This window comes from Phascolarctos cinereus, unplaced genomic scaffold (assembly GCF_003287225.1).
Source record: "Phascolarctos cinereus isolate Bilbo 61053 unplaced genomic scaffold, phaCin_HiC Scaffold_5;HRSCAF=322, whole genome shotgun sequence".
Taxonomy (NCBI): domain Eukaryota; kingdom Metazoa; phylum Chordata; class Mammalia; order Diprotodontia; family Phascolarctidae; genus Phascolarctos; species Phascolarctos cinereus.
Genome location: NW_027555958.1, coordinates 735,784 through 749,244, shown reverse-complemented (window position 1 = coordinate 749,244; position 13,461 = coordinate 735,784). Strand labels below are relative to the sequence as shown.

The window sequence follows — 13,461 nt, the reverse complement described above, 5'->3', positions numbered from 1 at the left end:
GAATGTTGAAAGCTAAAAATAAATAAATTTTTTAAAAAATTTAAAAATAAGAAAAAAAAGCTTGATAAATAAATTTACCCAAATTTTTCCTGCTTAAAAAAAAAAGAAAAAGAAAAATCTGGAAAGACTCATGGACTGATGCTGAATGAAGTGAGCAGAACCAGAAGAACATTGTACACAGTCACAGACCTTTGTGGTGTGATGACCAACTCTGATAGACTTAGCTCTTTTCAGCAACGCAGGGATCTAAGACATCTCCAAAAGTCTCATGATGGAAAATGCTATCCACATCCAGAGAAAGAACTCTGGAGTCTGAATGCAGATGGAAGCATACTATTTGCTATTTTTTTCTTCTGTTTTATTTTGTTTCCTCTTTCTTGTGGTTCCTCCTATTGGTTTTAATTCTTCCTTATAACATGACTAATGAGAAAACATGTTTAATAGGAACACACACACACACACACACACACACACACACATGTATATATCCTATATCAGATTATGCACTATCTTGGGGAGGGAGGGGGAGAAAAATTTAAAACTCAAAAGCTTATGGAAGTGAGTGTTGATAAATCAAAAGAAATTAATGAAAGAAATAAAATAAAATAAAAGGAGGGAGCTGGAGGGAACCTTCCACGAGGCATGATCCCAGGGGCTAGGCAGGTGCCCAGCCACCTAGGAGCTGCTGTCCAGCATCTCACTGCTAGAACCCTGAAAAACCACACTGGAGCCACCGGGAATGACATCTGTGCCTGTAACAGGCACGCTTTCTATTAACTGCATATAAATCAATTAAGCAAGGAAAAACCAGTAACCAATCACGGATAATTTGATTGAATACGATAGAGTATCAAAGGACATGGTACTAGTCATTCACTTAGCTTAAACACATCGGTGTTACCGAAGGCCGCAGCGCTCAAGAGGGTCGCCTGGCAGGGGCTGCTGCTGGTGTCTGCTGGCAGGTTTCTGGGACATTGGCTGGGGCCCACGGTGTGGGTCGGCGGCTCCTACTCTCTGGGGCAGATGTTGGGCGCAGGATGCCTGGAGAAGTCTACAGGTTTACTCTCGTCTACTTGCCGTCTCCACCCTCCAAGTGACGTTATTTGATTGTGCAGGGGTCTTCTACCAAGATGGCAGCTGGCTGGCACCATCCCCCGGAGAAGGTGTTCCAGCAGTAACGAGAGCAGGGGGGACAGCTCTGAGCCAGCCCTCGAAGCACCAGCACACCTGGTGCTCCTGGGCATCCTCTCCTCAGACTCTCTCAACACAGGGAGGCTGAAGGGAGTGTCCATTTCTCCAACTCGATCCAGGCTCCATCGTTAGAGGAAGGCCAAGCCTCGACCAAGCCAGCCTGAGCATCCCACACCTCCTCCCCGCCCCAGAACACGGCATCATTCGCAATGGTTTCTCTTCCTTTTCTCATTGCAGTATACCCCGCCAGCAGACCTGTCTCCACAGCCCCTCTGGAAAACAATGGCTCAATGTGACCCTCTTTGTAAGTGAGAACAGAGGGCCTGGCCCGCCAGCAGCTCCCCGCTTTGCGGTTCTCCTTGGGAGGGGAGAGAGCCTACCCCTGTGACTGCCACAAGGACCCCAGAAACGGGACTGGTGGGGGCCAGCAGCAGGCCCTGGTTGTGTCCTTTGTCACAGGATTCCAGAGAAACAATCAGTCCTCATAAGGCAGCTCTGCAGCAACATGGTGCTTGGCCCAGAGCCTGGCCTAGGGCAGGCATTGAGGAAGTGCCTGTAAAGCATCAGGAGCACCAGCAGCAGCAGCAGCATTCACAGAGCACGTGCACTTGTGCAAAGGGTCCTGAGACACAGGCGCTGTTACGATCCTCATTTTAGACATGAGGAAACTGAGACAGGCAGGGGTTAAGTGACTTGCCCAGGGTCACACAGCTACTATGTATCTAAGGTCAGATTTGAACTCGGATCCTCCTGACTCCAGGCCTGGCGCTCTAGCCACTGTGCCACCTGGCTGCCCCAAATACAATGTAAAGGGGACACTAGAAATTGGGAGGTGGGATTAGGAAAGGCCTTCTTCAGGAAGGGGACTTGTTCTGAGTTTTCTCTGAGGCCAAGACAAAGAAGGAATGCCTTCCAACCAGAATGCCAGACTAGAGAAGAGCACAGAGGTGGGAGATCAAATGGCATGCCAGACGAACAAGTCAGCAGTCTGAGAAGAGGGGCTGGAGCCAGACTGAGGGGCTTTCAAGGCCAAACAGGTGAGTGTATGCTAACGGGCAGACGACAGGGATACACTTAAACTTCTAGGCGGAGTCAGACAGGAGCTCCAGTCTCGCCTCTCCAACTGCCTTTCAGCCATTCAAACAGGACGCCCAGCAGAGGTCTCACCCTCGCCACGCCCCCCAACAGAGCTCGTCATCCTCACCCCCAAGCCCCCCCTCGCCTTACCAGCCCTATCGGGGCACCCCCACTCTCCCAGGCCCTCAGGCTCCAACCTAGGAGCCCTCCTGAACTCTTCATCGTCACCCTCTGTCCGAGGTGTTGCCGAGGCTGGCTGACATCCCCTTCACAGCATCTCTCACAAAGGCCTCTCTCTCCTCTGACGCTGCCCCCGCCCTGCTGCCTTCCCTCCACAGAGTACTGCCAATCTCTCCTGCAGATGGCTTGTCCCACCCCCCCAGTCGCTTTATTTCTTTCTTTCCCATCCTCATCACATTACCACTTAGCTCTGTGTTTAGATCTCTTCCCCAAAATTCAGCTCACATGTGTGTTTGTGCATGTGGACCTGCAAACACACACACACACCATGCACATCTAAGCACGCAAACCTAAGCCGTCTCTAGCCCCAGCACCGTGCTGGACAGAGGAGGAGCTCCATATATGCCCCTCCAAAGCTCCCAGAGCCTTCCCAGCAGCAGTGGATCTTCTCAGCAGGTCTGCTGGCCTGCTTTGAGAGGGCGAAGGTGCCCTTGAACACAGGAGGACGAATCCCCACCCACATAAAAGCCAATGAAGCTGCTGCAGAGCCAACAGCCACTGGACAGCCCTTGGGGAGAGGCTCACCCCCAGATGTCCTAGTGGAGCAGGCAGGGAGCTGTCCAGCCCCAGGCTCCCCCCAGCTCCACAGCTGCCCGAGTCTGTTTTTCCAGGGGGGTGAGAAGCTGCCAAGGTGCCCTTCATTTGCCAGGACACACAGGGCAGGGGAATCCTACCTAGCTGCTGAGGCAGCTTTCTCCTGACCTATGATCAGAGCACTTGGCAAAGGGGAGCGGAGAATGCAGAGGCAGCAGCTACCTTGTCCAAGCCACCCCTGCCAGACCAGTGGTCACCCGCCTCCCTGCCCCAACTCCCCACTGGGCCCCTTGAGGGCAGGGCTCCCCACCTGGCAGGGTCAGCCCCAGTTTGTGACCCATTTCCTGGCAGGCCGAGCCCCCAGACCCCCCCCCACCTCCACATGTGCCTCTCCCCAGCTGCTCATAGGAGATCATGGGATGCCCCTCAGTGCCAGAGACAATCATGAATGAAGCTTCACTCCTGGAAAGGGGCCCAGGCCCCCCACAGCAGGCAGAAGGCACGAAGGCACGAAGGCACGAAGGCTCGGCCCCCTGCCATAGATGTGTGAGCCTCGGGGGAACCTCAGGGGTTATGTGCCTACCCCTCACATTTTACAGAGGAGGAAAGAGGGGGTAACAAGCCAAGCCTCAGTTTCCTTTTCTGCAGACTGAAAGGGTTAAGCTTTCTTCCCAGAGGGCTGAGGAGAGAGGTCCTATGGACCCAGCCTCCTCCGTCCTCCCTCTCAGGACAAGGCTCCCCCTGGGCCAGACCCCACCCTCCATCCCGGTGCTACTGCACTGGCCAGCTGAGCCCACCACCACCCCAATGTCTGGACCCACGAGCCTCAAATGGGGCGACCCAAGGGCACAGAGGAAGCCCAGACACCTGCTGGGGAGCCGCACCACAAGAGCGACTCTATGAAGGAGCCTGTGCCCGGGCGCAGGGCGGGCACCTGTAGTCCAGGACATGCGAGCACAGAGCAGCCCAAAGAAGAGTAGGCAGTTATTAAGTACTTACTGTGTGCTGAGCTTTCCGCGAAGGCTACAGACACCAAAAGAAAAAGGCCACGCAATCCCTGCTCCAGCACGGATCCAGCGCACTGAAGAACCCAGCCCCAGGGGGCAGGATGAGGCCCCCATGCCCAGCACAGCAGCCGCAGACACCCTGGCAGCCTCTGCCTCACCCAAAGGAATAAAGTTGCTGAGCTCCACCTCGCCTGAGCCAGGGGACCGGTCAAGTAGCCAAGGGGGATCCTGGGCAGCCCCAGGACGGGGGGAGAAGCAGGGCAACAAAGGAAAGTGGGCCGGGTGTGCAGCAGGGGAGAGGCACAATCAAGGGCCCCCACTGCCTTGGGGGGCTCCCATATGGGGAATTTGCAGAAAGAAGTAGATGGACTGCAATCTGCACTAGCGAAGGGAGTGCCCACTTGGGGAACTCACTGACATGGAAGGAGAGGAAAGTGAGTCCAGGGTATCATGGAAAATTGGCAATGACATTCACCCGAAAGCACAGAGCTGGAAGTGACCGGGTTGTCCCAACCACCCTCCAAAAATATGTCCCAAACACCACAAATGTCAGAATGATGCTAATTAAAGCCGCTAGTGCCCACGGCTATTTTGGCCCATTGCCATCCTACCCCTCATTAATACTGGGCAGATGCAGAAGCCAGGGGCGGCAACCCTCGTCTGACCTCCGCCCAGAGAGTCCACGAGCAGCCGCCACTTCCTCACACGGCCCCTCATGCATACCCTAGGACTGCGGCCCGTCGCCCCTGGTTCAGTGTCCCAGGGCCCGACCGCGTTTTGAGCTCCCGAAGGCAGCTGCCCCTCCCCTCCCACCCCAACTCTGGCCTCTGGTAGGCTCAGCTGTCATGGACCAAAACCAAACGATGCTTCCTAGCCATGTGGCCCTGAGCAAGTCACTTCACTCTGTCTGCCTCAGTTTCCTCATCTGTCAGAAGAGCTAGAGAAGGCAACGGCAAACCCCTCCAGTATCAGAAAACCCAAGTGGGGTCACGAAGAGTCAGACAACCAAAAAATGATTCAACGACAAGACTGAAGGCGGCGGTCCGAGGCGGCCTCTACTCCGTCGCCGCCGAGCACGAGGCCTCAGGAGCTGCCGACGGATTTACCTGGTGGTTTTCCAGGCCTGTGGCAGGATCCCCGTCTCTGGGCTGACGGACGCTCCGAGTTCCTGGGTCCAGGGGCAGGGGGAGCGGCTCAGGCCAAACGACACGGGCGTCCTCCCCGCCTCAGGCTTCTATGCCTCTCTAGCGCGGTGCCGCGCCGAGCTCCGGCTACACGCCTGCTTCTGGTACAAACACTCGCATCAACCAGCACTCTGGGGAGGGAGGGTGCCGGTGCCCAGACGTCCCCTAAAGACTTCTGTCATCTGAAAAGCCGGGGTTCTTGCTTTCGGTGTCATTCTCGAGACCGCTCAGAAGGCTGTCCCTGCGAATCAGAATCTGGCTGATGTTCAGAGATGGAAACCACAAGTCCGGGCCTAGACACCGTCTGCGGGGGAAAGGGGGCAGAAGCTGTGGCCATGACCACGCCGGGGGAAAGGCACCCAATTTGTCACCAAGGCCTGCTGGGGCCCACATGGCCGCACCGGATACTTCCTGATGGCCACGGGTTAAGGCCTGGTTCAGGAGTGGTCATCAAAGGCTGATCCCCACTAGCTTGCAGCCAGTGTTTTCACAAGAGCCCTGGGCTGGGCAGGGTGCCGTCTCGTCCCTGACTGCTTCTAGACGGAAGAAGATCCAAAGAAGTGCGCAACTCTGGCTCACTGTGGGGCTGGCCCAGCCCTTCTGCCCCGTGCCTCAGGGGCAGCCAGGTCCTAAAGACTCAGTCTCCAGGCCGGTGCCTGAATCCAAGAGGACAGAAGCTGGGAAGGACCAGGCAGAGCGACAGAGTCTGCTGAAGGCCAAGCCTCCCGAAATCACAAGCTGAGGAGGAGCCCATTCTGCTGGCCAGCCACTCGTACCTCCTCTCATCGAGTCCAAATTCAGCCCTTTGGGGCAGTCACCAAACACTAAGAGAAAAATCACTCAGTGAGCCTGGCAAGACCAAGACGGTGTCTGCCCTCCGAGAGCTTGCACTCTTGAAGTCAGGCAGGGAGAGGACAGCTGTGGAACCAGGGTACAGGAACAAAATGAACTTGAGCACCACCTCCTCCACGTCCCAGAAACGAGGCGTCTCCACCCCGCAGTGAGGCCGGACGAAGGCACACTCACATACGCAGACCAAGCCGACAGTCTACAAACGACCCCAGATCATCTTCGGGCAAACTCTCCTCCCAGTGAGCCTTCTGTGTCCAGCCGCGCTCACGGCTCTGGGCTTCTGCAGGGTGGGTCCATACGCCTCCCAGCCTTCACCCACACGCACCTTTAACCGAAGGGCTGAAATGCGGCCAGGCCCGAGCCAGACGAGGGGGGACGGGGTGTGTTTGGAAGAAGGTGTGACCGCCACTTGGGCTTCTAGAACGCTCACTCATACAGTCACTAACAATGTGCCGCATGCACATATGTGTCCATATGTGGGTGTGTGTCGTGCGCACACGTGGGCTTGCATATGGGTATAGACTTAGATTTGTCTACAGTGCTGTGTTGTGGTATGTGCACACATGCAATGTGCATGCCTGCCTACATGCACCAGTGTGCATACTGTATGCAAATGTACGACATGTGCTGCATGTGGATATTCTAGAGGGTGCCGTATTCACTACATGCATGTACAGTTACGATGGGTACTTGTGTGCTGTGTGTTCACAATCATTTACTTGTTCTGCATGTACACGTATGCATGTGTGTGATAAGGGCACAGACCTGAACAGGCGTGTACACGTGTCACTGCATGTTCAGTGTACGTTCACTGTGCACATGTGTACCTACCACACACACACGCGTACCTCATGTACATCTTGTACACATACAATGCCACTTACATGTTCTCTCCCCTAGAGTGCAACCTCCCAGACATCAGGGCCCCGGTTCGTTACTTTGTCTGGAGCCAGAGGCTTGGCACACGGTCAGTGTCTATGAAACGCCCCTCCACTCACATTATTTCTTATTCCCTCTGCAAGCCTGGAGGCCCAAGGTGCCCAGAAGGAGGAAGGAGCTGGGGCTGGGCTGATCCTCCCTCCCCAGGCTTCCTCCCATGCTGCCCTTCGATGTTTCCACGGCAGTCACTGGTGCAAGGGAGGGTAGAGAGGATTCACGTGGATCGGGAGGTAAAAATCATCCTTAACTAGCTTTTCTGTAATGACCTAAAAAGCCGTGGTCGTGGCTTCAGCCCCAAGATCCGAGCGTACCCGCATTAGAGTTCGTGAGAAAGCCCCCCCCCCATTTATCACCAAGCCCTCATCTCACATCAGTAAGAAGGCAGGACCAGACCTGGCCGCGTTCCAGCACTAAATCCGCCAGAGTATCTTCCCAGTCTGTTCCCAGGCTGCGAGAGGGATACAGGCCAATGCTGCACACAGTTCCCCTGGACTAGACACAAGGGCAGGAGGGGACCAGCCTATTAAGTCACAAGGTCTCATGGGGACAGGGGCACGGCATGTCCTTGCTGACTGGCTGTCTGCACCCCAAAGTCACAGACTCCAAGAGTGTCAGAGCTGAAAAGAGGCCCAGGAGGTTCCCAAGTCCATCCTCTTCCTTTACAGGTGTCTGGGGCGGCTCCCGCATTGGGGCCCGTGGTACAGTCAAGAAGGCCGGTGAGCAACGAGGCCGGTCTAGGGGACAGAGAGCCCCAGGCTCCCAATGAGGCCTCAGGGGTGCCATGGTCCTCGGCTCTGTCTGGCTGTGCGCCAGGCCGAAATGAAGGGGAGGACCCACCAGACATCCCAAGCTGGCCCACCCCTACCTCTGTTTACTGGCTGTGAGCAAGGGCAGGGGCCTGTCCTTCTAGGAGGCCGGCTCCAGGCAGTGGGGTCCAACGGAGAGCGACCAGGAGCTCCAGGCCACATCCACCACACACGTACCCTCCACCCGGGTCCTCCTCCTTCACCTGCCAGGTCAGCACTGGCCTCCCGGGGGCCCCAAGGGAGTCCTCAGAGCAGGGGCTCAGCCCACAGGAAGGACTGAGGGATCCTGGGAGCCCAGAGGCTGAGTCCAACTCCCTCACTATGAGGAAACTGAGGCACAGGCGAAAGGGACCTAAGGTCAAGGCAGGCCTTGAAAGCCAGTCCTCTGATGACAGCCAGGACACATTCCCAGGTCCAAGGATGACCAAGACCTGGAAACTGGCTAACCCCAGAGAGGCCTCAGTCATGGGTACTAAGAAGCCATCCACGGAGGCACCAAGCAGGCAGGGGGTGCAAATAACTGGCCAGCAGAGAGTAGCCACCTGGGGTTAAAGTTGGCCCTTCCAGGACCCCAGCCTCCAATGCACAAAACAAAGGTGCTGGGAAAAGTCCAAGCTGGGAAGTGCACAAGGAAGGCCAGGGCCCAGCGAGCTGGGCCCCAAGGCTGGGGTTTGAGTGGCTGGCCTTAACCTCGAAGAGTGAAGGGACGGTGGGGCCTACAGCGGCTCTTCCAGACAAATATGACGGAAGGCAAGAGAGCTGGGCCTCAGCCTTGCAGAATGAAGGGATGGTGGGGGCTCTTCCAGACAAGCATAGAAGAATGGAAGAGGGCCAGGTTTCAAGCTGCCCTCGCCATCCACACTCCCTCCGCCCACCCCCCAAGGATGCAGGCTGAGAACAAGTGGCCCTAGCTACCCCCACCCAAGAAACCACTTGGCATTGAGCTATCTTACCAGCGGCAAACTGCCAACTGCTGCTCAAAAATAAATGGGGGGGGCACTGGTGGCATCAGAGACTCAAGGAGCCTGAGCCATTCTTGGAACATGGTCCTCAGGACCCATGAGGAGTCACCTGGCCAGCTCCGGGTTAGGCCCAAGGCTTAGTTTAGCCCTCATTGTTTAAAGCCCATTTAAATGATGAGATTCACAGGTACTGACCCTTCCCCCGAGCCCCAGAACAACCCTGGGAGACGGGCAAAGGATGGCCAGACTGCCATGGGACAAACTGAAGCCCAGAGGAAGGGTCTTGCCTCCACACTGCCAGGGTGTGTCAGACGTGGGACCGGAGCCCCAGGTCCAGTGCCCTGACAGGAAACAAAGCCCCCTGGCCAGTACGTGGGCTGCTGGCTGGCCTGGGGAAGGAAGGGCTGTTCAAGATGCCCAGGGCCAGCCAGAGAGCGGGGCAGGACCTCAGCGATGACCCACACCCTGTTCTCACAAACTACTGCTCCAGACAACACAGACAGCCATACAACCCCCAAGGTCCAAAGCCTGCATCAAGAGAGAAACTGAGGCACGCCCTCACCCAGGCCACAAGTGAGGGAAGGGCAGAGCTGGGAGGCTTCACTCCTCCCCTTCTTCAGGCCCCCCTCAGCATCCCAGGGAGCGCTCCTCACCATCCTCGGCCAGGGTCCTCAGTTTCTCTTAGAACATCTTCATTCTTGCCTGCATTACTCTCTCAGGACCACCACACACTGAGCAAAGGGGCAGCCTGGGCTACACATATGGAGGCATGATGAGCCCCGAGTTCGAATGCTACCTTTGGTACTGACATCCTGTAGGGCCTTGGCCCAGTCTCTTCTGGCCCTCAATTTCCTCCCCCACATGATGAAGGCAGAACTGGAACCCTTGGCTCAGGATGACAACACCCCAGTGGCTCAGGCAGCAGAAGAGAAGGGCTAGACCATGGTTGCCAAGCCCCCAGACCCCCAGGGCAAAGGAAGGTTCCAGACAGAAGGCAGCGGGGCCACAGACAAGCAGGTCACAAGAGTCAGGTCGCTGTGATAGGCAGCAGACGGCCTCGAAATCCACTGTGATCAGTTATTCCCAAAGACAGCCACTCCACCCTCACCTACACAGTCAATGCCACCCATAAGATTCATAAGGCACAAGCACAGAGGGCAGGGAGGGACCTGGCGGCTGGTCCCCTGACCTCTCCTCTGTGCCCCAGCACAGGACATTCTCAGAGCACTGACCGGGGGCAACGACGAGGCCATAGAAGCGGGCAAGAGCAAGGCAAGAAGTCATTCCCCCGAGCAACTGCTGGATTGGCTCAAAGGTTCTTCTCACGATTCCCGAGCTCCCAGGCATGACAAGGGAACACAACAGGGTCACGGGCATCACCTCCACTACGAAGCCAGCTCTGCCACTGAGATCCCAAAGTGCTCTTCGGGCCCCATGGCCATTGGCAAAGGATGGTCGTGCGCACTAGCAGGAGCCAACTATGCCAGCCTCCACAGCAGGCAAGCCCCAGGGCAAGAGCATTTCCCGTCCAGGGGTTTGAGGTAGAGACGATCCCTCTGCCAGCACAGACCAAGCCCCTGATACTGAGCAGATGGGCCTCAAGGGGCACTCTGGCAAAACAACAGAAAGTTCAAATAACAACGCTAAATGGGAAGGTATCAGGGAAACCCAAACAGGAGAGGAACCCCCATGAGCCAAAGAGCTGTCCAACCCCCACTGAGCTGAACCCCCCCACACCCAGGCCAGCATTTGGGACGAGTCTCAGTCAGGAAAAGCCGAAAATCAGGTCCTCACATTCGTAACAATGACAACACCACCAATGGAGAGATCTCAAGCCAGGCAGTCCCTGAAAGCTACATCCCTCATTCCTCAAGGGAGGGAGGCGAGGAGTTACCAGGACAAAATGGTAAATACAACACCAGGCATCTGCATCAGATGTTTGTACTGAATCTTTTCTCTCTTTTTATTTTATTTTATTAATTTATTTTGATTTATCAACAATCACTTCCATAACGCTTTTGAGTTTAAAATTTTTCTCCCCCTTCCTCCCCAGCACCCTCCCCAAGATGGTGCCCAATCTGATACAGGCTATACATTTACATTCCTATTAAACATATTTTCATATTAGTGAAGTTGTAAGTAAAAATTAAAACCAATCGGAGGAACCATCAGAAAGAGGAAACAAAACTCAACGGAAGACAACAAAAAATGATAGTGATTCAACTTCCATAGTTCTTTCTTTGGATGTGGATAGCATTTTCCATTCTCTTTTTCATAATGGAAGGAAGAGTGATGCCCCCGAAATGACTGGCAAGGATATAATGCCCTCCCACAGTTAGGCCCATGGAAACACGTCAACCTGGGTACGACCAGCCCAGGCATACCCGCTGCATGCAGGACCCGAGACAGAGCACACAGGACATCCTGGGGAGGCTACGGTTCAAGCATGTGCACGACCAACAGTCCAGGGAGGAAGAGCTGGGGGTAGGCCAAAACTTCAGCTCTCCTCACATCTCGGGTATGATTCCCCACCCTCATTTTTCTATTGAGTCATCATTAACCATCTTTTTTTTTTTTAATACAGAGAAGAAAACAAATCCAGTGAGGGACAGAAACCAGAAGGGTAATAACTTTGTTACTACTTTGTTAAAGATACTCCACACAGGGTTGTTCCCAATGCACACTGGTGGCCCTGTGCCAGCTAGGCCACTCCAGGGCACAACTAGCTGTCCCTCTTCACAAGCTCCGGCCCTGAACCTCGGAGAGGAGACGCCCACCTGGGACAATCAAAGCCCTCGCTGTCCACACCCTGTTAGTTCTCATACCAGGCAGCTCAAGGTTTTATTAATCTTCCTAGTCCACAGATTAAAAAAAAACCCAACAACCTCATGCTTGCATGCCCAAGATAGTCCTCCTCTAAGTACATTTTAACAAGACAATCCTTCTTTTAACAAGACACCTTCTCAGCAGCTACAACATAACAGAATCCTGTTCTTCCACCCCTAAGGACTCCACATTTCCCTCAACAGCCAGGCACTGTGGCTCCCTCCCCCGTTCCCCCCCCAGAGACTCAGAAAATATTTTGCCCCAGATGTCCTGGCCGACACAAGTTATCAGCGGTCAAATGTGTCAGGGCATTGTCCACCAGGCCTTCATAAACAAACCAAAGGCATCCTGAGAACTTTAAATAACTTCCCAGCAAGGGAGTCCTAAAGGCCAGATTTGGAAAGAATCACACACATGTTCAGGCAAGATTTTTCATCTCCTATTATCCCACCCTGCCACCACCAAGCACACCAGAAGGAAAGTAGCCAGAAAGCTAGGATAGGCACTCTGGGGACCCACCAACCCAGAAAAGAACGAGAGATACCATCTGCACCCAAGGAAACCACTGTTTGACTCCTAATTTAAAAAAAGGACTCATAAGACCCCAGTGGGCAGGGGATGGAAGCTCTTCCTGCTTTGATTCCCTCTTCCTTCTTCCCCTCTGGGGGGAGGTCTGAGCATCAGGGAATGGGATCCCATGGAGAGACTCCCACACCAGCCCTATTTGGAACCCACTTGGCTGGAGAGGCCTGGAGCAAATCTGCAGCAGCTCATCAAGGGCCCTGATGAATCCAGCTGCAGGGAACTGTTAGAGAAAAGTGGTCAGCAGAGCTGGGGCCTGGAAAGGTTTTCTACCAGATTCCTGGCAGCCACAATGCCACAAGCCCCTCCCGAGTCTGATTCCTGGAGGAGCCTGGTCCACTAAATACTTAGGGGCTCCCAGCAGACCCTGGAAAGAAAGTGGAAAGGCACTCACGGGCCAAGGTTTGTCCTTGTTTTGAAATCCAGGCAACCACTCGACACAGGCTGGGGGGAGTAAGGGGTATGAATGCTGCCCTCTCCTCTCTTCCCCCTGCCGACCTCGGGAGCTATTCCAGCCATCTGCAGCAGGAGTACTGAAGGCTGAGGGTTACACCCATCACTCAGGGAGGAGCTTCCAAACCTGTAGTTTTCTCTGGGTATAGGAGGGCAGGCACTTAAAACCTGTTCCATGTGAGCTTTGGGGCAGATGACAAGGTAGCATTCTGGTTCATGTAAATCCACTGGGTGACAAGCTTTTAGTAAGTGACTGTTACGGGCCGAGGAACCCCCCCCCCACCTGGGGCTACAAAGACAGAAAAATAAAAGCAGTTCCTGTCCCCCCAGGGCGCTTCCACTCACTCTACAATGAGGCCCCTCACATCAGCCACCCTCAAGCAACACACTGGACACTTAGAAATGCCACCTAACCACAAGACTTCCTTCTTCTAGAATATTTCTTTTTTCCTCCCTTATCTCTACAAAGCCCTTATGAAAATTGATTAGGGAAATGGTTCAACAATTTGTGACAGAAAAACATTGTAACAAGCACAAAAATTCAGGAACCCCCAGGGCAGACCTCTTCCCACCGATGCTGAAGGAAGTCAACAGAATTAGGGAAACAAAATCCCTAAGGATGAGAACATCATACATAATTAAAAAGAAAAATCAAAAAATGAATGGCTAATCTTGACCTCTAAAAAGACACAAAAAAGCTGCCCTTTTTCTTTTGTTGGAGATGTGGAGAACTACAGGTACAGAAGGCTAGATGTGCTGCCAAACGTAGTTGATGTCATGACAATAATAGCACACATTCCTATGCTGC

General features: G+C 54.3%; 1 protein-coding gene across 4 annotated transcripts in view; it reads right to left on the bottom strand.

The window, feature by feature from the left end:
* The window catches only part of SLX9 (SLX9 ribosome biogenesis factor), a 59,435-nt gene that overhangs the window by 37,228 nt on the left and 8,746 nt on the right, over positions 1-13,461 (bottom strand). Inside the window, exon 1 of one of the 4 annotated variants that reach the window (XM_020973378.2) lies at positions 12,595-12,720. The exons of the other annotated variants lie outside the window; for them this stretch is intronic. The gene's annotated coding sequence lies outside the window, so the exon portion shown is untranslated. Of the gene's footprint in view, positions 1-12,594; positions 12,721-13,461 lie in introns of those variants that run through there. 4 annotated transcript variants of the gene reach the window in all.